The sequence below is a fragment of the Protopterus annectens genome, chromosome 9.part0 (assembly GCF_019279795.1).
Source record: "Protopterus annectens isolate FY-2018-M chromosome 9.part0, PAN1.0, whole genome shotgun sequence".
In the NCBI taxonomy this organism is placed as follows: domain Eukaryota; kingdom Metazoa; phylum Chordata; order Ceratodontiformes; family Protopteridae; genus Protopterus; species Protopterus annectens.
In genome coordinates, this window is record NC_056743.1 from 785048598 (window position 1) to 785074221 (window position 25624).

A 25624-nucleotide genomic window follows, 5' to 3' on the forward strand; every position below is an offset into this window, starting at 1 on the left:
ACAGGACGAAATCATCCTACTCAAGGAAAAGTAAACCTGTCTGGTGGACATCTGCAATAAATAAACTCTTTAATAAAAGGAAAAAATTGCTGTCCAGGACCAAGAAGGAACAGGTGCCTAATTGGAAGCAATCTCTCGTTAGCCTGAACAAGCAAATAAGAGCATTAGTGAAATCCTCCAAAGCAAACTTCGAGTCCAAACTGTTCACATCTACTAAACACAATGATAAGGCCTTCTTCACATACATCCGCAGTCTCAAGTGAAGCACACAGATCTGCTCAGAATTGCTGGTCAAGGACACCACATAGATAAACACTGTAGATATAGCCAACCTGCTGGCAGACAGGTTCAGTGAAAGCTTCACAACACTGCCCCCTGCCATCAGTAAAACAGGACATCTCCAGTACCTGTCTCCCTCCCCTTATCTCTAGGGAGAAAGTCATCACTGCCCTCTCAAAGGCAAAAAAATACAGCCTCCATGGGACCTGATAACACCCCAGGCTGCATCCTACATGAACTCAGGCAGGAACTAGGAACACCATTAGGCACCCTATTAAACTAAAGCCTAAGTTCTGGCTTTGCCCCAACCAAGTGGAAGAAAGCCACTGTCATACCTTTGCACAAAGTTGGAGCATCCACTGATTCAGGAAATTACAGACCCATCAGCCTAACTAGCCTGATCTGCAAGGCCATGGAGCGGATTATCATAGACCTCATTAACAAGGACATTGGCAACCTCCAGACACTCAATCCCACGCAGTTTGGTTTCGTCAAGGGGAAGTCATGCCTGTTAAATTTGGTTGACTTCTTTGAGACAGTCATCATGGCCATGGATGAGGGGAAGATGGTGCACATCACCTACCTTGACCTGGCCAAAGCCTTCGATACTATTCCCCACTCAGGTATAATAGATAAACTCTCTCAACTAGGCATAAATCCATATGTTACCAGATGGGTAGAAAATTGGCTCACTGATAGAACCCACCTAGTCAAAATAGGGGAAGCCACCTCAAGCTGTCGACCCATAACGATCAGTGCACCCCAGGGATCGGTCTTGGGGCCTCTGCTGTTTGGGATATACTTTTCTGAGGTGCAGGCCAAAACCAGTAGGATATAGCTGACCAAGTTTGCAGAAGACTGCAAGCAGGGTGCTGTCATCAATTCCCCTAAGGATGTGGACATCCTCCAAGAGGTTCTCACCCAAACAAACGACTGGTGCCAGAAACATGGCCTCAAAGTGAATGCCAAAAAATGCATTTTTATCCCCTTTGGGGAGAATGATGTCCCCACAAATGATCACATTGATTATAAGGTCATAAGCACACAATCAGTCATGAGGGACCTGGGCCCCAGGTTGATAGCAAACTGACTTTTGACCACCATATTGCCTCTAGTGTATGGAAAGCTTTCTACATGTCCCAACTCATTAGTAAGGGTATCTCATACAGGGACAAGGTGGTCATAACATCCCTGTATTCTTTCCTTATAAGACCCATTATTGAGTACAATGCTCCTTTTGGCATGTACCTCACAAAGCACATGCAGCAGCTGGAGAGAACACAGAGGTTCCTCACCAGTAAAATCCAGGGCCTGAAACATCAACCCTACATAGATAGGCTAAAGGCCCTGTCCCTCTACTCAGTCTCCTACAGACTCCTCAGGGGTGACATTTGTCTGGCATACAAAGCAATCTTAGACCCTGCCCTGATGGGACTGCTGCATATCCACAAGTCAAGCTCCAATCGAGTAACTTCAGTCTGGTCTGTGACATCAATAGGACTTGTTGGCAGGACAGATTTGTGTCCCAGAGACTCCCCTTTTTGTGGAATAGACTCCCTCTCCATGTCAAGTAGAGTACATCATTAACCCTTTTTAAGAGCAACCTGGATAACTGGATGGGGAACATAAAATACACCTCTGTAATTCCACCTGTGTCCCTGCTGGACAGTGGCATATGGTGCTGGCTTGTTGGAAAATGGGCTAAATTCTTGGCTAGGCTTTTAAGGGCTTCACGGACAATAGCCTAGTAACTTCCTATGATGATCCTATAATGTATCGAGAAAGACCTTGTTGAAGTAATTTACAGCATCATCCAGAGGTAATGTTTTTACTGGGCCCAGGTTTTGAGCTTTTAGGGTATTTATGAATATGTTTTGGTTGAAGTGGGCAAGGTTTCTGGATGTTCTATAGGAATGTGTTTTGGGGATTTGAGTTTGGGTTCTATCGGTGAAGACTGGTAAGTGTTTACTTAACGTGTTAGGGAGGGTTCCAATGTTGGAATATTTATGGGGATGAGATACTAATATCCAGTCTAAGGTTGACTCTGGTTATTTAGAGTACATGATGAGCTGTGTAAACCTATACAAATTATACTATTTGCATGGGAGTTTGAGATTAAGTTTTGCCAATTAATGTTTGTGTCACCAAGAATGATAGTTTCATTGTTTATGTTGTGGTTTGCCCAGGATAGGAAGTCTTCCAAAGTAGGGCTATTTTGGCCTGGAGGAATATATGCCACAACACAGAATTGTTTATTACTATTAAGGTGTAGGGATGCAAGTACTAATTCAATGTTGCCAAAGGTAGGGACTGGTTTGGGAAAGTCTATAATTGTTAAGGATTCATGATAGATTAATGCTACACCCCTGCCTTTTTTGTGGAATCTATGGTTTCAGAGGAAAATGTATCCTTATGGGATAATGTCAGTATTTGATATATGTGGTTTTAATCAGGTTTTGGTTACTGCTACAATACTGGGGGTATATATTGAGACAGCCAGGCTTGGAATTCAGCAATTTTACTATGGATACTATAATTATAGAAAGGTTTTGATTGCTGGAAGGTTGGATGAATGTTATTGAGTTGTCAGGGCCAGGATTGGGATGTATATCTCTGCACTGAGATAGTACTATGAGATGATATGTAACTGTTTGTCGGTGATGAGTTTTTGAAGGGGATCTAAATAGGGTAAATGAAGCTAACTTAAGTTTGATATTAGTAGGGAAGTGTTTAAGTTTAGTTAGATATATGTGGCTACAGATGAATAAGGAGGATGATATTTCAGAATAACTATTTGTGTTTGTATGTGAAGGTATGATTAGGGTTGGAGATTTTGGAAATTATGTGTCTAAGAAGGTGTGGGGGCAGGTAACTTGGGTTAATATGAGCGGAGGGGCAGTAAGGATACTTAAAAAGATAATGAGTTGTATTGTGTAGGTCATCCTATGTAATGTGGAGATTTAGCAATAAGAGGTAGGAGTTAGGTGTTACACAGGGACTAGCTAAGGAGCAGAAGTACTAGAATGCTTGAGGAAACAGGGGGAGGGAGCAGAGGGAGTATAATATTACTTATATGAGGGAGGTTAGTGGTCCTTTCAGATTAGAGTGGGGTATGAGGTATAAAGGTATTGGAAAGGGGGTGGATGGAAATGGGGGTAGGGTAGGAGAGCAAAGTGAGCCCGAGTACAGCAAGGGTGAATGGAATGGAGCTACTCCCATCGGAGGCTTTGGAATCAAGAAAACAATCAGTAGGTATGAAGATTTCTAGTGGCACTGAGACTTAATTAGACAGGGGAAGGAACTGTAATTTATAAACTAAATAACATGATGAATGATGTACTTTTAGCTGAAATGTTAGTGGATGCCAAATGAATTAAAGTAAGGATTTAGAGTATTCAAATGAAATGTTTAATTATCTACAATTTTACAATTGTGTTGTGATTGAGTTGAGTGCTAGTTATCAGAGGTAGTCTTTAATATTGGGGGGGGGGTGGGTATTAGCAAGTTCTGTTGGTTTTCATAAAATGACAAAAACAGAACCAAAGAGTACTATTTGATGCCAAAAACAACTGTAGCAAGAATCAGACTTCTGATGAAGTGATCTGTATGTTTGTGAAAGCGCTTACTTTTTTCTTGCAATAAACTGTTTTTTTACCTGAAGCCTGGATATCTGATGCTATTATTCTTATTTTGATTCTGGTGTTTTTTAACAGCCATTCTTTCCCTACAGTACAACAGAGTACTATGGCAAATACACTTAAAAAAGCCTTATGCAAACATACTTTGAAATTAAGATTCAGGTATAAGACCTCAGGCTGCCTGCTATTTGTGGAAGAGTTGTTTGCCATAAGGGGATCATGGAGTACTTTGCTGAGAGGTGCTAAGAAAGATGAATGCAGTTTTGCATTGAGACCCAGGGCAAAACTACAGATACTTTACCAGAAAACAAAAGATGTAAGATTAGGAATATATTACAGGTGTAGTACAGTGGAGAGTGTATAGGAACTCAGGATTGGAGAGAGGGGAAATACAAGGTTAGAGAGAGCAGTAATCATGATGAGATTAAGCAACAAATAAAATCATGAATAACAAATGTAATGCAGTCAAATGATAGGTCTTTGTAATGTAATACAAAAGGTAACTCACTTTTTCAACACAATAATACAGTTCATATTCCTGTTAGACATAAATATTCAGAGATATTTAGAGCCTATTACACATACATGATAAGTATTAGTTCTAGCTAACTGAGTAATATGACTGAGTCACAGAAAACAGAGCCAGACTGGTGATAGCTAACCAAAACAGTAATGCATCTTAATATCGGCAGTGTAGCATTTGTTTAATGAACATTGTACTGCTGCCTCATAATGTGCTGATTGTTAAAAGACTGAGGTTTCTGTATTCAACCAAAGACAGTAATGCATCTAGTTACTGGCAGTGCAGTGTTAGTATATTAAATATTATACTGTTGCTGTGTAATGTGCTGTAGTTTAATGACTGAGGGTGCTGTATCCACTAAATATACTCCCTACAACAGTTACGACTTAGCATGACCATATCTTTAAGGACAAAAAACATACCAGTGCAGATATTCTTATACCTAAATGCAATGATAAAACTATGCACAGATTGATTCTGTAACCATATATTATGCTATACAGGACACCACCATCAACAATGCAACCGCCTAAGGCTGTAATGAGTGTAGTAGTTAGAAATACAGGCTTGTTTAGGTTAGAGGCTCAGTTGCAGAAATAATATCTAAATCCTTCATACTGTAGTTGTATTACAATGAGCTAACAGATTATGAGAGCAGAAAAGTACATTACATAATCATTTAGAATGGCAAATAGAGAAATGTTAGTTGCAAATCCATTAGAACAGCTTTTAAACTACCAGAACCGCTGATGCTGGGTGGGTAAGGGATGGGAGACAAGAACAGGAAAGGCGCCAAAACCTAGAGAGGATTTTAAGTGATGCAAGGGATTTTGGGAGTAGGGTATACCACAAAGATATTATGAGTAATGGAGTCCTTGTACTCTGTAAGACAGAATAACGAACTGAAAATATGGGGAGAAGACTGCTCCCGTCACAAGGTTTTGCAATAAAAAAAAAAATCAGTTGGTATGAAGATTTCTAGTGGCACTGAGACTTAATTAGACAAGGGAACTGTAGTTTATAAACTAAATAAAATAATGATATACTTTTAGCTGAAATTTTAGTGGATGCCAAATGAATTAAAGTAAGGATGATTGTGTTTCAAGGAGAAAATCTTAATTATCTACAATTTTAACATGATGTTGTGATTGAGTTGAGTGCTAGTTATTAGAGGTAGTGTTTAATATTGGGGGGGGGGTGTTAGCAGGTTCTGGTGAATTTTAACAGCCGTTCTTTCCCTACAGTATGACAGAATACTAAAGCAAATACACTTAAAAAAGCCTTATGTAAACATACTTTGAGATTAAAAACGTAGTATACACAATCACCCAACAAGTAAACCAGCCAGAAATGTATAAAACTCCAAGTAAAACAAAACACAGTATTGCAGCAGGAAGCACAGCACACATAAAATGTCCACCAACACTCGTAGATATACGAAATACTTTTAATAAAATACTTGCAAGTCGGTAAGCGCTTTCACCAAGTAAACATTGGCTTCATCAGACTGTAATGATAGTAAAACACACAGCCATACACTTTATATAGTAATATGATCAATTAAAACAACTCAAATTCACCAGTAGCATATTCTACACCACCATTCATTTACATATATTAATTACTTTCAATTTCTTTTTCGATGACATCACATATTAAAGGAAAAGGTCCCTTTTCAGTGTATATGCTACAATCTAAAAGTTACATTAAAACAGTGCCTTACAAATTGAACCAAATCAACTGGCAAAACATACCCTATCTGGGTAGTCTCCTCTTATCAAGTACTGGTTTAATTGAAACCGTACTATTTAAACCTGATCCTTTGTCAGCTCTCAGCCTAAGGATCCAGCTAAGTTCAGCTTCACTAGTCCTCTTTTCAATATTACCAATTCTAGGTCCTACCTGCAACATTTGTATGGCTTTAAACCTAAAATGATGAACACGATCACTAATTGCCACATATCTAGCAAATTCATTCGTACTTTTACCTGTTTTAATACTATATAAATGTTCCCTTACATGTTCTGTTGTCAGACTTTAAACAAGGACATATTTTTTCATGGCCCAATGAAGATCATAGGTCTGTTCAAGAAATATCACAAACAGGGTTTGTTTTAATATACATTTTCTGAAGGATTTAAAGTTTGAAACTCAAATTTATAGCATAATTTAGTGATGTAAATCCTCAGATTATCCCAGTGATTTGCTAAAGATACACACATTTTATGAGGAACAGACCAAAAACATGAGCCAAAAATCTGGACATTCTGCGAAAATCTGGACAGTTGAGAGGTATGGGTAAGCACCTCCAATTTCTAAATTTTGCAGTTTTAAAACTTTGAATTTCTTGTGGTCGAGACCATAAGATCGAAATTTTAAAACTTCAAAAATTTTTTTTTTTACATTTTTGTAGGGGGGCAAGCCCCCTACACCCCCTGTTAATTAAATATACCAACTCCAAGACTGCACTACAATGAGGAAAACTGTAAATATACCATTCCATGTTGTATGCAATCTCCATTAAAACAGTTCAAAGTTTCAAAATTTTGATTTTATCGTCTCGACCATAAGAAATTTGAAGTTTTGAAACTTTATAATTTAGAAGTAGATCCATCTATCTATATCTATTTTCACACACACACACACACACACACACACACACACACACACACACACACACACACACACACACTGCATAAGTTAATGGTACATATAAAAAGTAATTGAAAGCTTTTGTATGGTGACATAAACTCTTGAAGACTCTCATAAGTCCAGGAAATGACTGAATCAGAAGTTAAATCATTAACCAACAAAAGCAATGAATATATCTCAAGCTTCCTGTTATTCATGACAGATATCATAACTCTTACTGGAACAGAAAAAATAATAGATTATTTAGAGGTAATTGTAAATTATTAATTGAAAGTCTGCACTGTTTCCAGAAATGTCATTGCAATGATATTTTATTTGGGTTTCAGGGCAGCCACATGATCTATATGTGTATCGACAGCTCATTTAGTCGACAACCAGTATTCAAGGCAAAAACCTGGGATTGGCCCCCCTCCCCAATGTTGTGCGACCCTGGAGTTGAGATATATAGTTAGGGGGTATGTGGGGGGCACAGCCTCCCCATTGGGGGGTGTGGTGGGTGAAGCCACCCACCTATTTTCATTTAAAATGTGTAGTTTTTGTTGTATTTTCATGTTTTAAATGGAAATAGGTGGGGGACTTCACCCCTCACAGCCCCCAAAGTGGGGGGGCTGTACCCCCCAACTATATATATCAACTCCAGGGGGAGGGGGGCAAATCCCTGTTAAGTGCCTTGAATACTTGTTGTCGACCAAATGAATGTCGATCAAATGGTCTGTTGATCTTATGAAGTAGACCCATATATATATATATATATATATATATATATATATATATATATATATATATACACACACACACACACACACATAGACAGAGAGAGAGAGAGAGAGAGAGAGAGAAACACTTAGAACTGCCATCTGAATAGTATAATTTGAAAATAAATGTGTTTTGGAGTTTTGTTTAATTTCTGTTATTTCACTGTAATGCCCACTGTGTCAATCATTATTGATTATTATATAGCTAGAAATATGTGATTCTTTAACAATCATAAGAACACTTCCTGCTTCTGAAATGTAATACCGCTGTACAAATCTCTTATCATAGAATTGTTTATAATAGTTATTTTATCTAATGTACTTTATCAGTTTAATGACCACTATAATATAATAAAACATGAAAATGAAAAAAGATGCAGTACTGAACATAGGTGTTCTATAATTTAAAGCAAAGGTTGTCTGCTGTCTTGCACATGATTTAAATAATGTTTAACCATATCTCTCAACCTCTTAGTGCAAGAAATCTAGACACAGCCATAAATGACGGGGGGGACAAAGCTCCAAAATAGGGACAATTTTAAAATATTTTTCTTACAAAAGTTGATAGAACAACAGTTTTTGCATTACCTTGGATTTTCCAAAGTGTATGAAGTCTGAAACCAAACATTCATCATTATTTCCTGACTTTAATCCTCAAGGATTTGCCAGTGACAAACAGACCAAAAGATTAGGCAAAAATCTGAACATTCTGCAAAACTCTGAGTTGAGAGGTATGTATATGCAATGCAGACAAGAGATTGGTCTGTCAGAAATAAGTATTTTTTTCTGTATGAACTATATGTGCTCCTTATCAATAGTTTTAGAACTCAAATATGAGGGAAATTTTCCATGAACATTAATTGTACAAAAAAAGGAAGTTGTAGTTTCATGGTACATTCCAGTAGTGTTCCACACATTGATAACTGTTTTATATCTTTTCAGGATCAATGCCAGTTGTTTTGTATCTTTCCAGGAGCAACTGCCTTTTCCAGCACTAACCAGAAGTGAAGGCATATTGCCAGTAAGTCAATGATCTGTCTTCCTGCTGTTTATGCAAATATGGTTTGCAGACATAAGGAAGGAAAATCTGTTATTGAATGACGGAGAATACAATTTGTTAAACTACTCACAGGCCGAGGAAATCACTTATAATTAGGCCATATACTTTCAGGAAAAAAAGTTGTCCATGCATATGTCACTGCAGCAAAAAGTAACTAACTCTGAGATGAAGTATAAACTAATAAAAAACTAACAATATTGTTGACATATTAATTAGTGGGTTTTTTGATGGGTCTGGCTGCAGTTTGTGCTATATCAGCTTCAGATGAATATCCGTATCCATATAACAAAATATATTTCTTTATATTACTTACAGAAACACATGACATTAATGCAAACCAGTAGCCCCTAAGCTGATTTATTCCATTTCAGCATGTTAATATATTTAGTCCAAAAAGAGTTTAAGCATCCATTTATATATAAATATATATATATATATATATATATATATATATATATATATATATATATATATATATATATATATATATATATATATTGTTGCAGTGACCACCCCTTTAATCAAAATCTGTCATTTTTTTAAATTTTAATGTCTCAGTGTATATGATTCAGTCAAATATTCTTTGATTACATTTTCTCCCATATTTCATCTAAAAATTTGAATGACCAGTTTAGTAGCATATTAGTAAAGTTCAGTGTCACATTTTGTGCTTGGTCAAAATACTTGCCATTGTTACAATCATGAACCCCTTTTTTAAATTTTACATGGGGTTGAGGTGTCACTTCAGTATTAGTTAATGTGACCAGATCACCTTGAGCCAATGTTTGTTTACTTTATAGTATAGAAACCTCTTCACTCTTGCTGCCAGTGGTCGATCAATGTCACTGTTTCTCACTTACACACACACACAAACACACTTGCTCTTCAGAAAGTGCATGCTAACACAAATCCTGTTATTTAAGCAACGTTGTAATAAGCAGAAGTAGTACCACCAACAACCCAATAAATGTGTCCAAAGAAACAAAATGTATAACAACAAAAAACAGTAAGGACACAACCATGACTGCTGCTGCTTCCAGTATAGAAACTTTACTAGTGCATAGAACAAACACAAGCACTTTCACAAAGTTGCTTCATCAGGTGTAATGAAAGTACTCTTCAGAAACGCACCCTTTTTAAAACAGTTAATGAAATCACATGACAACAATTAATAAATTTAAAAAAGAAACATCATTAAAAAATGAAATACATTATTACATAAAACATATATATAAAATACATCCATAAAAATAATAAAGAATATCATCTCATGAACTCACTTAAATGGGACTACCTTCTAAGGGGTCTGGACTTTAATTTAGGTCTAAGTGGTACTTAAAATGATGCGTAGAATCAGTGCTGTTAACATGCTTGGCTAAGGCATTGACATAATTTAACTTACTGATGTAATAAATATGTTCCCTAATACGCTCTTTAAAGTGCCTATTCGTCTTGCCAATATAGAATTTACTACATTGTATGCAGTGGGCAAGATATATAACATGTTATACAAGTGGCTGAGATATTGAATGTGTAAGTCTTCTTGCCCACTGCATACAATGTAGTAAATTCAATACTGGCAAGATGGATAGGCCCTTTAAAGATTGTATTAGGGAACATATTTATTACATCAGTAAGTTAAATTGTGTCAATGCCTTAGTTAAATTGTGTCAATGCCTTAGCCAAGCATGTTAACAGCACTGATTCTAAACATCATTTTAAGTTTTTAGTCATAGGAAGAATTTGTGAAAATGTTAGAATAGGTGATATACGGCTAAGAAGAGAAGAGTTAGAGTCTACATGGATAGTTAGGATGAGAGCTGATGCAGGGAGTGGATTAAATGAGTGTGTACCACTTAGACCTAAATTAAAGTCCAGGCCCCTTAGAAGGTAGTCCCATTTAAGTGAGTTCATGAGATGATATTGTTTATTATTTTTATGGATGTATTATATATATATGTTTTATGTAATAATGTATTTCATTTTTTAATGCTGTTTCTTTGTTTCACTTTTATTTTTTTGGATACATTTATTTGGTTGTTGGTGGTACTACTTCTGCAATTGTGTTTATTTATTTCATTTAACACCACACTCAGTATGACGGCTGGGAAGGATTAAATGGGTGCTATAGTGGAATTGGACTATGACCCTGATATTCCATGTACTGTTGGTAAGAGACTTGATGACTTTTTACAAGGGTTCAGGCTTAAAGAGTATCCTTTGATTAACTGTCCTATGTCTGAAGAGAATGATCCTGATGAAACAGTGGATATTATAACTCTTAAAACACAGCTATTTGCCTTGGAAAAAAATTTATATAAATTGAAATGAAACCAATATCAAAAGTTTCATTTAGAGGCTTGTCTGACTGAGAGCATAGTACCAAAAGGCTTATGTGTTCTCAAAATGCCCTCTCATACTAATGGTGACAATATTTTGTTGTTGGAATGGCAAAAAGTTAATTTGCAAGCTAGCTTCAATTATTTGAAGCTTTTAGTAGCAGCTGCGCAAAGAGGGCGGCCACGGTGGTGCAGTGGTTAGCATTGCCGCCTCACAGCAAGAGGTTCTCCGGTTCGATCCTCGGCTGGGGTGCCTTCTGTCTGTATGTCCTCCTTTCCTCCCACATCCCAAAGACATGCTGCAGGTGGATTGGACACTCTAAATTGGCCCTAGGTGTGCGTGTGAGTGTGCCTTCTGTGGAAGGTTGGGCACCGGGCTGGCAACTCGACACCGTAAAACTCCACTGCCATTCAATGTGCGGACAAGGTGATCGAAGAAGAAGAAGAAGAAGTAGCAGCTGCGCAAAGGGAGGTGGACATTTTGGTTCATTCCATTAATTCCAAGTATGAAGAACTGTTAAAAAGCTATTCTGACAATGTACTTGATCCATATTTGCAAGATCTATTAAGTTCACTACAAGTGTATGAGAATAAACTGTTGAACGGAAAAATCTCTAAAATCTGTAGGGATCAGAGAGATTTCCAAATGGGTAATGTCTTTACTTGGCCAAGGTTTGAACAGTCTACAGCCGAGAATTCTACTAGAGTGGCTTCCCTGCAGAATGAAGCATGCGTTTCTAAGGTAACCAAGCCAACGTCGACTAGCGTCAATGGATGTGATGAGATAAATGGAAGTGATGTTTTGCTAGTTTTGGCTGTTGCAATGATGCAGAGTTCAACTGTTCCTAGTAAAGAGTTGGGCGCATGTATGAAAGTGGTTGTTACTACGGCCGTGGTGCATTCTGAGCCCAACATGAAGAAGCAGGCAGAGAACATGCCTGTTAATGTATCTCCAGAATTGGAGGTCCCTTTAGGACAGTATTTTCTGAATTTTCCACTACCAATAAAGGAACAGGGTCAGTGGTATCAGAAGGAGTGTGGACGGAGTTAGAGCAGGAACAACGCCAAAAGGAAATGGGAAGGTACTGTAACTCAGCAGAATATGATAAAGAAAAACTTTTCAAATGTGAAAAGAGTTTAGTATGTAATCTCTCAAGCACTATATTAACAGAAGCAGAACTGAGCGTATTGTGTAAAGGACTATCTTTTATACCTTCTGTAGCATCAGACTTTACGGAAGTAATTTTTGATATTAAGAAATTCACCTGGAATTTAATGTTGAAATTAATATATGATGATTGTAATGCAACTAATGATAATTCTTTATCTACTAATGATTTTAGTTTTAAGAAACCAAGTACGTTTGGCCAAAAATGAATTCTCTTATAACTGCTTTTGAGAAATTATGTGTACAGGACGTTTATGACCTTAATTTTAGACATACTGATGTGCAATATGGTCGGAATGCCTCTAACTTGAGTAGAGATAAAAGGATGGCCCTTAGAAGTTTAGAGTTGAATTCTAATATTATTATTCGGCCAGCCAATAAAGGTGGCCCCTTAGTGGTCTTGGATAGGTCCTGGTATATAGCAAAAATGATTAGTATGTTAACTGATGCTTCCTTTTATATGAAGATTACTCTTGAACAAATGGAAACTATTATCTATAATGTACAAATTTTCAAAATGCTTGTTAGAAATGAATTTAATTCATGATAGTTTGTTTGCTTATTTTTTGGTTACTAAGCCTACAGTACTCGTAATACAAGGTTTACCCAAGCTCCACAAAAATAAGTTGGATCCATCGTTGAGACCTATAGTCTCAGGTAGAAACTGGAGCATTGAGACAGTTTCCATTAATGTTGAGAAAAACGTATGGCCTATTTTAGATAATTTAGAGCATATTCTCAGAAATACTGAGCATTTTCTAGGAGATTTATATTGTTACACACAAGATAGTAATCATTCAGGATGTATGTTTGTCACTATGGATGTGGTCTCATTATTCACAGTGATTCCTAATTATGAGGGGCTTTTGAGTGTACAACGTTTTTAAAAACTTATTTTACTTTTGATCAGCAGAAAATTGATTTATTGATTAAATTACTACAAATAGTTCTGGAACATACTGTTTTTGTATTTGGCCAACAATATTACAAGCAATGCAGTGGCGTGGCTATGGGCACTGCATGTGCTAATAGTTACGCCAATGCTGTAATGGTTGCTTGGAAGTTACAACATATATTGCAAGGCTCATATAAGAATTTTATTTTATTTTATCGAAGATTCGTAGATGATTTTTTATTTTGTGGGGAGGTACTTATGAACTTCTTTTGGAGTTTCATGTTTATTTGAACAATTTGACACAATATTTGCATTTTACTTATAAGTATTCTATGTCTGAGATTAATTTTCTTGATGTTAAAGTTATTAGGGAATATACAGGTGAGATTTATACTAAATTATATAGGAAGGAATGTTATGTCAATCATCTCTTGCATAGAGAGAGTTCACACCCTCCATATATATTTAAGAATGTCATATGCAATCAAATTTATAGGGCCTCGAGACTGAATGTAAGTTATGTTGAGTTTACACAGCAAGTTGATGTAGCTATAGATCATTTACAGGAAAGGGGCTATAATGATCAAGTGATTCTACCTAATGTTTCAGCAGTTGTAGAGAAAAGATGTACACATGCTTTACCATATTTTTCTGCAAGGGTTGGAGTTATGAATAGTTTTAAAAATAAAAATAATAAGAAGAGCTTGAATAGTACTAAACTTAAAGTCCCTTTATGTTATACTTTGGATGTGGATAGGTATATGAAAATAATAAGAAAACATTGGAATATTCTTACCACGGATGCTGATGTGGCTAATTTTATTGATTCTGAGCCCAAATTTATGTTTAGAAATAGTAGGTTTTTAAGGAGAGACTGTGCTATCCTAAGGATGGCCAGCAGAGTGTGTAGGGTGTGGGTACTATATTGTGTGGAAAATGTAAATATTGCCAGTTTTTGGATACCAGAGGTAGTTTTTATCATCCAGACCAAAAGATGATGTATACATTTAATATCTCAGCCACTTGTACGACTGAACATGTTATATATCTTGCCCACTGCATACAATGTAGTAAATTCTATATTGGCAAGACGGATAGGCCCTTTAAAGATCGTATTAGGGAACATATTTATTACATCGGTAAGTTAAATTGTGTCAATGCCTTAGCCAAGCATGTTAACAGCACTGATTCTAAGCATCATTTTAAGTTTTTAATCATAGGAAGAATTTATGAAAATGTTCGAATAGGTGATATATGGCTAAGAACAGAAGAGTTAGAGTCTACATGGATAGTTAGGATGGGAGCTGATGCAGGGAGTGGATTAAATAAGTGTGTACCACTTAGACCTAAATTAAAGTCCAGACCCCTTAGAAGGTAGTCCCATTTAAGTGAGTTCATGAGATGATATTGTTTATTATTTTTATGGATGTATTTTATATGTATGTTTTATGTAATAATGTATTTCATCTTTTAATGATGTTTCTTCTTCAAATTTATTAATTGGCGTTGTCATGTGATTTCATTAACTGTTTTAAAAAGGGTGTGTTTCTGAAGAGTACTTTCATTAGACCTGATGAAGCAACTTTGTGAAAGTGCTTGTGTTTGTTCTGAGCACTAGTAAAGTTTCTATACTGGAAGCAGCAGCAGCAGTGGTTGTGTCCTAACATTGTAATAAGAGCAACATCTGTTCCTATTTTTGAGCATTTGTTCCCTGTTTATTTTAGGCTTTATCGAGATTTCTTGAGCTAAAAGGTCAAGAGGTATGCAAACCTCTTAATTGCTGCTGCTGTCATTGCTCAGTCACTCTCATTCTTCACACACACACACACACACACACACACACACACACACACACACACACACACACACACACACACACACACACACACACACACACACACACACACACACACACACACACACACTTTTCTAGTTTTTTCTTTTCTTTTTTTTTAATTTTACACTCACTAAACAGCAAAAGCACTGCTTAGCAAGTGTAAAATAATGGTGACCATTAGCTTCCTGGGTCTATATCACATTATGTTCGAAGTTACATAACTTTGACTACCTAAAAAAAAAAAAAACTCACAATAGACAACAAAATAAACTGTTGTAAGCAGGGGGGCAAGCCCCCCTGCACCCCCCCAAACCCCCGCTACTTAAATATACCAACTCCGAGATCTCACCACATTGAAGTGAATGGAAACCTCTGCCTATGGAGATTTCCATTCACAAGCTCAAACTTTTACAAATTCGAACATAAGGTCTCGACCATATGTGGTTCGAACTTGTAAAAGTTTGATGACATGATAGAAACCCAACTTCCTTACTGTCTGAGCTTCATGGCACTTTAATTTGCTGCCGTGAAGCAGCAGACTCATTTTTCAGCAGGCATCACTTGTAAATTAACACCTTGCTGTAGTACAGTCATTCTCCCATCAGGGTGCCATTGTACAGGTCGCCTATTCTCTAAGATGTTTTTAAGACATGGGGAGAAATTCCTAGACAGTGGATTAACTACACATGTTCTAAGCAGCTCCATAAATAATCTTAATAGTCTAAGTATGTGCAGAAATTGTAAAACTATATAATTCAGGAATCTCTCTCAATGGTTCTGATTAGTGTAATGTTAGGTGTTGTCTTTGTCTCACTCCCTTTGTCTCACACACACACACACACACACACACACACACACACACACACACACACACACACACACACACACACACACACACACACACACACACACATTCACAATTTATTTAAATATGTGTTGTGAACATTTTAGGTGTTACAGCCCTGCAGTCTGATACCACAGGCTGTTGCTTATCACCCAAGGTATATGGGGAAGACTGATAGACAGAAAATAGGGAAGGTGTGTAGCATAAATTCAGAAAGGTCACATACCTCACAGACGAAATGTGGAAGAGAGCTGCATAGGAAAAGGTGTTGTATATATTGCATTTAATACTTTTGTTACTGTAATCTAATCTGCCTGACTGTTAATGTGTGTTGCAAGGTGCAAGGCTTATTAGGACATGAAGCTTGTGACTCTAGATGGCTTGTCACAAAAATCATATGACAAAGCAGTCTTCCTTTGATTTACATAGGTTTTGCTTCATTTCTTATTTGACACAATAAATTTTACATTCAGGTAATCCATGGGATTATTTGGAACTAATGAATAAAGTAGTATCTGCCATCTAAAATGATGGAAGAAGGTTAAATAGTTCAAAATAATAGTCACTTTGCTAACCAGAAAAATATTTGTCTCATTCTGAGTGGTGAAATTATATATCTAGACTGGCACAATGATCACCATGAAGGTGGGGTTACAGATGTTGCCCATAATATGACTCTTGGTTTAACATTATTATTATTATTATTATTACTTGTTTTTGTACAAAACAGCAACAATATAGACAGTAACTTATCATAACACACATACATCCAAACATGGGACCTCTGCATTGCACTAAAACCCACAAATATATCTTCAACAATCCCAACTTGCATTAGAATTCAACATTTAAATGCTCCAAATGAAAATTCCATGGTCACAGCTACAGCCATATTCATATCCAAAATGCTTTAACTCATTGCAGTACTAAGGCTCACAATGAAACAGGGCCAGTTCCAAGTCTCCTGTTATGCACACTATTTGTCATATGTGTTTGAAGCTTTGTGACAAAGGATGGCTATGCTTGAGTGGCAGATTTTGTGACCATGTGTCTGCTAGAGTGGTATTATTGAACTCCCAGAATTGCAGTTTATTACTTTCTTCTGTTACAGTGAAATTAACGGTGAAAGCAGATATAATTTCCACAATGTATTTTGTGCACCATCAATTAGCCTCAGCAGAATAATGCTTTGCCCCGTACTTATGCCTTTTACAGGAGTTCTGTTCAGACTTAGCATAGGCCACCTGAAAGACTGTGGGTTCCCACCCCATGCCTTCCCGTAGATTGTAATGGGAAAGGGGTAAACAATGGCTAGCATCTCAGAAATGGTGTATGCTATTGTTTCAAAAGCTTTATAGAAATAATAGATGAACAGGTGAGTCCTTCATAATTTGCTTAATTTTTTGTATATTTAGGAGTTTTATACTAAACAAATGTGTTTTCCTTCAACTATCTTTAACCATCTAGCTGTCTTGCATACCACTGACCCATTTGTTTGTTCCATCCTGTCCAGCATATTATAAAACTTCAGTATTCAGAGTGGTTCCCTTCTTTCCAAGGTGATTAGCCTTTCTGTTGGATGCACAGTACTAGCTAAGTGGGACATGGGGTCAAGCACAAAATTGGATGTTATGCTTTAGTGACAGAGAGACAGAGATCTGTCTCAGAGATTGCTCCTTGTTTGGAACAGGCTTTCTATACACATTAAGCAAAGCCCTTTCCTAGCCCTCTTCAAATGCAATTTGGATAAATGGATGGGGAATTACAAATTCACACCTGGGGTAGTGCCTATGTCATGTATGTACAGAGGCAATGTGTAAGATACTCAATGCATGGGCACAAATTCATGCCATCCTTTTGCCTGTAGGGGCCATATATTGGGTAAAATCACTTAAAAAGCAGAAGGTATACACTGATAAATAAAAACAGAATCAATACTTTATTAAAATGTGAGCACTTTCGCAGTACAAATCACTGCTTCTTCAGACATAAAACAGTAAAACCAAGTCGCCATTTATATAGGATACATTCATTGCAAATTAATTACAACCCTCCAAATCAATTAATTAAAACCAGAACTTGAATTTAAAGCAACAGTACATGTTTAAAACAACCATACTTCCTACAACCACAGCAGAAGACTACTTGAGCTTTTTGGACTTTAGAACAGGATTAATGGGGACTGAGTCAATAAGCCCAAATTCTCTATGTGCTGCTAATCTCAATATCCATTTCAGCTCAGTATACTCAATGTTTAGCCAAAGCACTGTAAGATAAGTCCTTTTTAGTACAATATATGTGGTCCCTAACCCTTTCTTTCAAATGCCGGTTAATTTTGCAGATGTAAAAATGGAAACATACCACACAATGTGTTACATATACAAGATTCATAGTATCACAGTCTGCTACTGGTCGTAGCTTCCATAGCCTCCATGTCACTGGATGTTTGAAAAACTGTGATTCATCTATATAAGTACAGTAAGCACATGACCCACATTTACGTGTTCCTCCTATTGTTGACAAAGAAGAATGTTGTAACCTTGGATAACACAAAAGTTGTTTTAGGTTCTTTTTATTTCTATATACAAATCTAGGTGAGGAGCCCACTCTATTTGATATTTTAGCATCAACTAACAAGATTGGCGAATTACCAGAAACTTTTGTGTTATCCAAGGTTACAACATTCATCTTTGCCAATAGGAGGAACACTTAAATGTGGGTCATGTGCTTACTGTACTTTTATAGATGAATCACAGTTTTTCAAACATCCAGTGACAGGGAGGCTATGGGACCTACGACCAGTAGCAGACTGTGATACTATGAATCTTGTATGTCACACGTTGTGTGGTATGTTTGCATTTTTACGTTGGCAAAACAAACCGGCATTTGAGCGAAAGGGTTAGGGACCACATATATTGTACTAAAAAGGACTTATCTTACAGTGCTTTGGCCTAACATACACTCGAATATGGGAATGATCACACAATTGTATTTCAGGTTCTACATGTAATGCAAGACAATGGGTGACTTGGATCAGCTACTAATGCTACTGAGTATACTGAGCTGAAATGGATACTGAGATTAGCAGCACATAGAGAATTAGGGCTTAATGACTCAGTCCCCATTAATCCTGTTCTAAAGTCCAAAAAGCTCAAGCAGTCTTCTGCTGTGGTTGTAGGAAGTATGGTTGTTTTAAATATGTACTGTTGCTTTAAATTCAAGTTCTGGTTTTAATTAATTGATTTGGAGGGTATGTAATTAATTTGCAATGAATGCATACTACATAAATGGTGACTTGGTTTTACTGTTTTATGTCTGAAGAAGCAGTGATTTGTACCGCGAAAGTGCTCACATTTTAATAAAGTATTGCTTCTATTTTTATATATCAGTGTTTACCTTCTGCTTTTTGGGTGTTTTATATATCGACTGGATCTGTTGCATGCTGCTGTTGGGGTCTTTGAGTTCACTGTTTATTAGCAAGGATGGCAGAAGGAAACACTACAAGTATGGACAGAGAATCTTCTGGTAATGCAAATTGTGTTGGAGGTAACCGGCTACTGAATTTTATGACAGACCAATTCAAACTGTTGTTGATGGGTGAACCATTATATAATGAAACTGAGTCTGTGCAAACCTTGTGATTACTCCAAAGGTACGTGATCTTAAACATAATATAGAGAATTAATTGTATTGATTTAAGAGGCTTCAATGTCAATGTTTCCACCTCAAGGCCTGTATTAGTATGGGCATTGTACCAGCGGGACTTTGTGTTATAAATATGCCTACCTACGGAGATACATATCTCCAACTACTAGCACAGTGGCAGCAGATCAATTTAGAAATGAGCAGGGCATATCTTTGGCTGCTTATAGACTTTTTTCAGCCTATAGAGGTGGAACTTATTAACAATATCCAGCAGTGAGAACTTGAATTGACTGCAGTAGCCAGTGATAAGTGTGTAGAACCTTTTTTGAATTAGCTTATTGAGAAAGTAGCCAATTATGAGAAGAAACTGTTGGCTTAAAAAAAAAAAGAGAAAATTAGTAAGAGACGTACAAGATTTTAGGAATTATAATGTTTTTACATGGCCAAAAACCTCTAACACATCAGGAGCTGTGAGTTCCAATCAGAATACAGAACCAACAGTTTCAACCAATCAGCAGAATTCAGCTGTGACTTTACCCAGTCAGGGTAATAACGTTAATGCTATTTTTCCGGAGGCGGATGTATCAGTGTATTCCACTCCCTTGGTGGACGCCGGACCTTCGGTTGTAGTTAGCTCCCCGATTGCAACCAATGAAACAGGTGTGGTGGTTAGACGTAAAATTATTCAAGCACCAAAAGAGCAGTTTTTCCCGTTCTTCCCCTACCATTTCGACAAACGAATTAGAGGTCGTTTGACCAAGACATTCAGCGTACAGGTCAGAAGTGCAAGAAACCACCGATGGTACACCAGAACAGAACCCTGAAGAAGATGTGGAACCTTGGACACAAGGGTTAGTTTGGAACATTTCAAGGTACTGTTTAACTGATATTGAGCAATTATTGCTTGCAAAAGGTCTTGGGTTTATACCAACTGCTCTAACTGATGTTCGTGAATTGGTTATTGAACTTCGTTTGTTTGCATGTAACATTGCTCTGAGACTGATGTTTGGGGAAATAAATGAATCAATATCATCTGCTTTTAAAAGACCTAGTACAATTATGTACCATTTTTACCTAGTAACGTGAATGTTTTTATCAAAGTGTGTGAGAATGACATTTATAATATGCTTGGCATGACAAGGACTAACAGTAATGGGAATTTGTCTTGTGCTAAAGTCAGAACATTACATGATTTATGTTTAAACAATGACATCATTATTCGTCCTTCTAATAAAGGAGGACCAGTTGTTGTTTTAGATAGAGAATATTACATTAATGAAATGTTGAAAATGTTATCGGATGGAGAGGTCTATTCTATGATACATTTAAATAGCATTTATAAAATGAAACAAGAAATTGATATGACGCTATATGAATGTTTTTGCATAGGCTTACTGAGTAAGCAGTTGCTAGATTATTTCACTGTAGATGAGGCTTTGGTACCACAATTACATGGCCTCCCTAAAATACATAAACATCCTAAATTCCCCCTGTTTAGACCTATTATAGCAGGTGGAGGGTGGCTGACTGACCCCCTTTCTATATACCTTAATTCACACCTTAAGAAAGTCCTGGATAGATATCCTGTTGTGTTGAGAGATACCCAACATTTTTTACATGATTTGTACGATAATACAGTGGTTTCTCATGCTATACAGATTAATTTGTTGACTACGATGGATGTACTATCTCTTTTTACATGTATACCAAATACAGAAGGAATCAACATGGTTAAGAATGTCATTCTAAGACACAATGAATTTACTTCTCAGCACGTTGATTTTTTATGTATGCTCTTGGAGTTAGTTCTTCAGCACAATGTGTTTTTGTTTGCAGGTAAATATTATTGGCAAACAGCGGGTGTAGCTATGGGAACTAGCTGCGCTAACTCGTCTGCCAACATTGTTATGTTGGAGTGGGAACAGCAACATATTGTATCCAAGAGTAATAATAATGTGGTCTTTTATCAACATTTTTTTCGATTATCTTTTTATAGGTTGGAGGGGCAGTCAGCAAGATTTTTGTTCATTCTTTCAACAACTAACTAATAGTAGTTGTTTTCTTAAATTCACCATGAACACATCAACACATAAAACTGATTTTGTGGATGTGACCGTATGCCTGGAGAATGGTTCATTACTTACTAAGGTACAAAGGAAGGATTGCTATACACCATCCTTTCTACATAGAAAGAGCATGGACCCACAGCATGTATTTTCGAATATTTTTATTGGACAAGGAATGAGGGCATCTCGTCTTTCTTGTGATGAGATGGATTTCACAAATGAGTTGGAATATTTAAGGGATGCCTTTGTGAATAGAGGTTATACACCAGAAGAGGTTAATCGTGGTTTGGTGACAGTTCAGTGTGAACAAAGAGCACGTGCTAAACCCTTTTATTCTGAATGGCTACCTGATTTAAATGATAGTGAATTAAATGTGCAAACACAGCTACCTTTAGTTGTGTCCTATACTCAGGATAATGATTTGGTCAAATGTATAATTTCTGGTAATTGGCCGATCTTGTTAGTTCATGCTAAAATATCAAATATAGTGGGCTCCTCACCTAGATTTGTATATAGTAATAAAAAGAACCTAAAACAACTTGTGTGTTATCCAAAGTTACAGCATTCTTCTTTGCCAAAAATAGGAGGAACACGTAAATGTGGGTCATGTGCTTACTGTACTTATATAGATGAATCACGTTTTTTTGAAACATCCAGTGACAGGGAGGCTATGGGAGCTACGACCAGTAGCAGACTGTGATACTATGAATCTTTTATATCTAGCACATTGTGTGGTATGTTTCCATTTTTACGCCAGCAAAACAAACCGACGTTTGAAAGAAAGGGTTAGGGACCACATATATTGTACTAAAAAGGGCTTATCTTACAGTGCTTTGGCCTAACATACACTCGAATATGGGAATGATCACACAATTGTATTTCAGGTTCTACATGTAATGCAAAACAATGGGCGACTTGGATCGGCTACTAATGCTACTGAGTATACTGAGCTGAAATGGATACTGAGATTAGCAGCACATAGAGAATTTGGGCTTAATGACTCAGTCCCCATTAATCCTGTTCTAAAGTCCAAAAAGCTCAAGTAGTCTTCTGCTGTGGTTGTAGGAAGTATGGTTGTTTTAAACATGTACTGTTGCTTTAAATTCCAGTTCTTGTTTTAATTAATTGATTTGGAGGGTTGTAATTAATTTGCAATGAATGTATACTATATAAATGGTGACTTGGTTTTACTGTTTTATGTCTGAAAAAGCCGTGATTTGTACCAGGAAAACACTCACATTTTAATAAACTATTGCTTCTGTTATTATATATTAGTGTTTACCTTCTGCTTTTTGGGTGTTTTATATATTGACTGGATCTGTTGCTTGATCCGGTTGGGGTCTTTGAGCTCATTGAGTAAAATCAGATTATATACTGGATAGGCTTCTAAGGGCTCTTACACCATTAGCCTTTTTATCTCCTATGAATCCACTACTAATAAGACTGTTTTACCTGTGCTGCTGCTCAGTAGGAATACTTTTCATTCAAACATGCTATTACATGTGCTACATATTTGTTGGCCCTAAGGCTAAGTGGACACACTGCCACATCATTCTGGTAAACAAAATGGAATACAATTTCATGAAAGGAAAATGTTTTTAAGATATTAAATGTTTTCCAACAACCAGTTCATGTATTTATATAAAGTATTATTGTGACAAAAGCAGGGAAGTGAAATGTTTGAGGACCCTCCTTTTACCAGTACATTAACAAATGTTCTCACATTCTGTTAGCAATCTCCATGTTGCATCTCCCAATGTAAGTCTGTCATAATATATCCACCTACACAGTACTACTTCACAGCAATGTTAGCCATAATGCTAAATTAACTCATATGCTATCACTCTGTGTACAGATGAAGAAAAGATAATTTGGACACAGGTCAGAATCACAAATTGGTGGTTTCTAGTTTTTGCCTTGCTCCCATTTTCTGCGCAAGGTAATCATCACCAAAAACCATATAGACTTCCTGAAATTTGCTAAAATGGTTGGTTAGTGGTATTAACAGTTCCTTAAGAATTCTAGGGCAAATCCCGTGAGGTTTCATTGCTTGTGTACCCTTATTTTTATTTTTTCCTGAGTTCTGTCAGGATTCACTTCTGTGTGAAATTCCTGAGATCAATCAATTTACCTTAGAAAGTACTATGACTTACAATAATATTCCCTCTTATCATTCATGGCTATTGCAGAGTATAGTCTTAATAAGGAATCATGTCTTCTTTCCTATTTGCCAGTTGCAGTAAAGACTTTAGGTTGTCAATTTATGTTACTTCATGCCTCTTTAAACATTCCATGAATTACTTCTACAAAAGTACCTTACATATGGCATCAGTAGAAATACAAATTTCTTATACTTAAATTTTTCTCTGAGTTCCTAGCTACAAAGAAATAGGGAAAATATCTTTTACACTGTATTATATGACTATAGTATCAGATATATGCCTTAGCGGTGCAAAAGGGCGCCATACAGTTTTTGTTGTCATTATAGTCTAAAAATGGGCATCCACTTCAGAATTACCATTTTGCAAAAATGCATCATTTTATATTTAAATTTTTTTCATATTAAAACTGTTATGAACATCTACACAGTTCAAAGCAGTGTGGACAACCATGTAAGTCCAAGCTCAAAGTTAAATATCACAAATCAATAATTCCAAAAACGTTGTCTTTATTGCTGCACATATGGTAAGCACTTTCACAGAATAGCTTCCTCAGACCATCAAAAACAGTATACCATCATTCAGTTCATCCTTAAATACCCTAGTTAAAACAATTATGACATCATATTGCATCATTAATTAATAGTCCTAACTTAAAGCAATAAAGCTTAGAAAACACTTAACCAAACATAATACCATGTGTATATATATATATATATATATATATATATATATATATATATATATATATATATATATATATATATATATATCTATATATATATCTATATCTATATATATATATATATATATATATATATATATATATATATACATACACACACACACACACTGATACCAAAAACTTTATATATATAGGATAGAATATATGATGATAAAATTGAATATAAAAATAAAAACACTTGGATTCTAAAAATGTTAAAAACACGGAGTGCACACTACCAAAATATAACTAAACTAAAAAACTATTCATCTAACATGCATTCCCTTGGACTTAAGAAAGGGTCTAATAGAGGCTTCTCACTCCTCCACACTCTCTCTTCATGGAGCGAGGTATGAGAACACATTTGATCAGTCGAGGGAGGCAGAAGCGGAAAATTTCTGCCGAGAGACGGTCCAACCGCTCCCTCAAGAAAATGTGGAACCAAGCTGGGACTGTCTAATATGGAATATTTCTAGACGTGCTTTGGACACTTTTGAATGTTCTGTCCTTAACAAAGGGTTAAGTTTTATACCCACTAGTTTTAGTAATTTGACTGATGTGTTGATGGATTTGAAAATGTTTATCAGGAATTTGATGCTTAGACTAGAATTTGGGGTTATGAATATAGGTAATGTAGGCTTTAGAATATCGAGCATCTATATACCTAGTTATCATCCGCTAGTAGAAGCTTTTGATAAACTAGTGGAAGATGATTTATACAGAAATTTTGGTGGTATGCAACATGTTGATAGATATAAGGGGAAGTCTAACCTAAGTTTCAAAGAGCGTGATTCCTTGAGAAGGTTACAATCTGATCCAGATATAGTTATCAAACCCGCTGATAAGGGTGGGCCCATTGTAATCATGGACAAGGACAGTTATTATATGTCCATGAAAGAGATGCTTGATGACGTTCAGTTTTATACTATCATTCATATCGATGATGCTACTACCATAGTGAGTAGAATCAAGGCTATGTTGGATGATTTGGTTAAGAGTGCACTGGTCACCGAGGAACTCTACAAATATTTGGAAGTTAA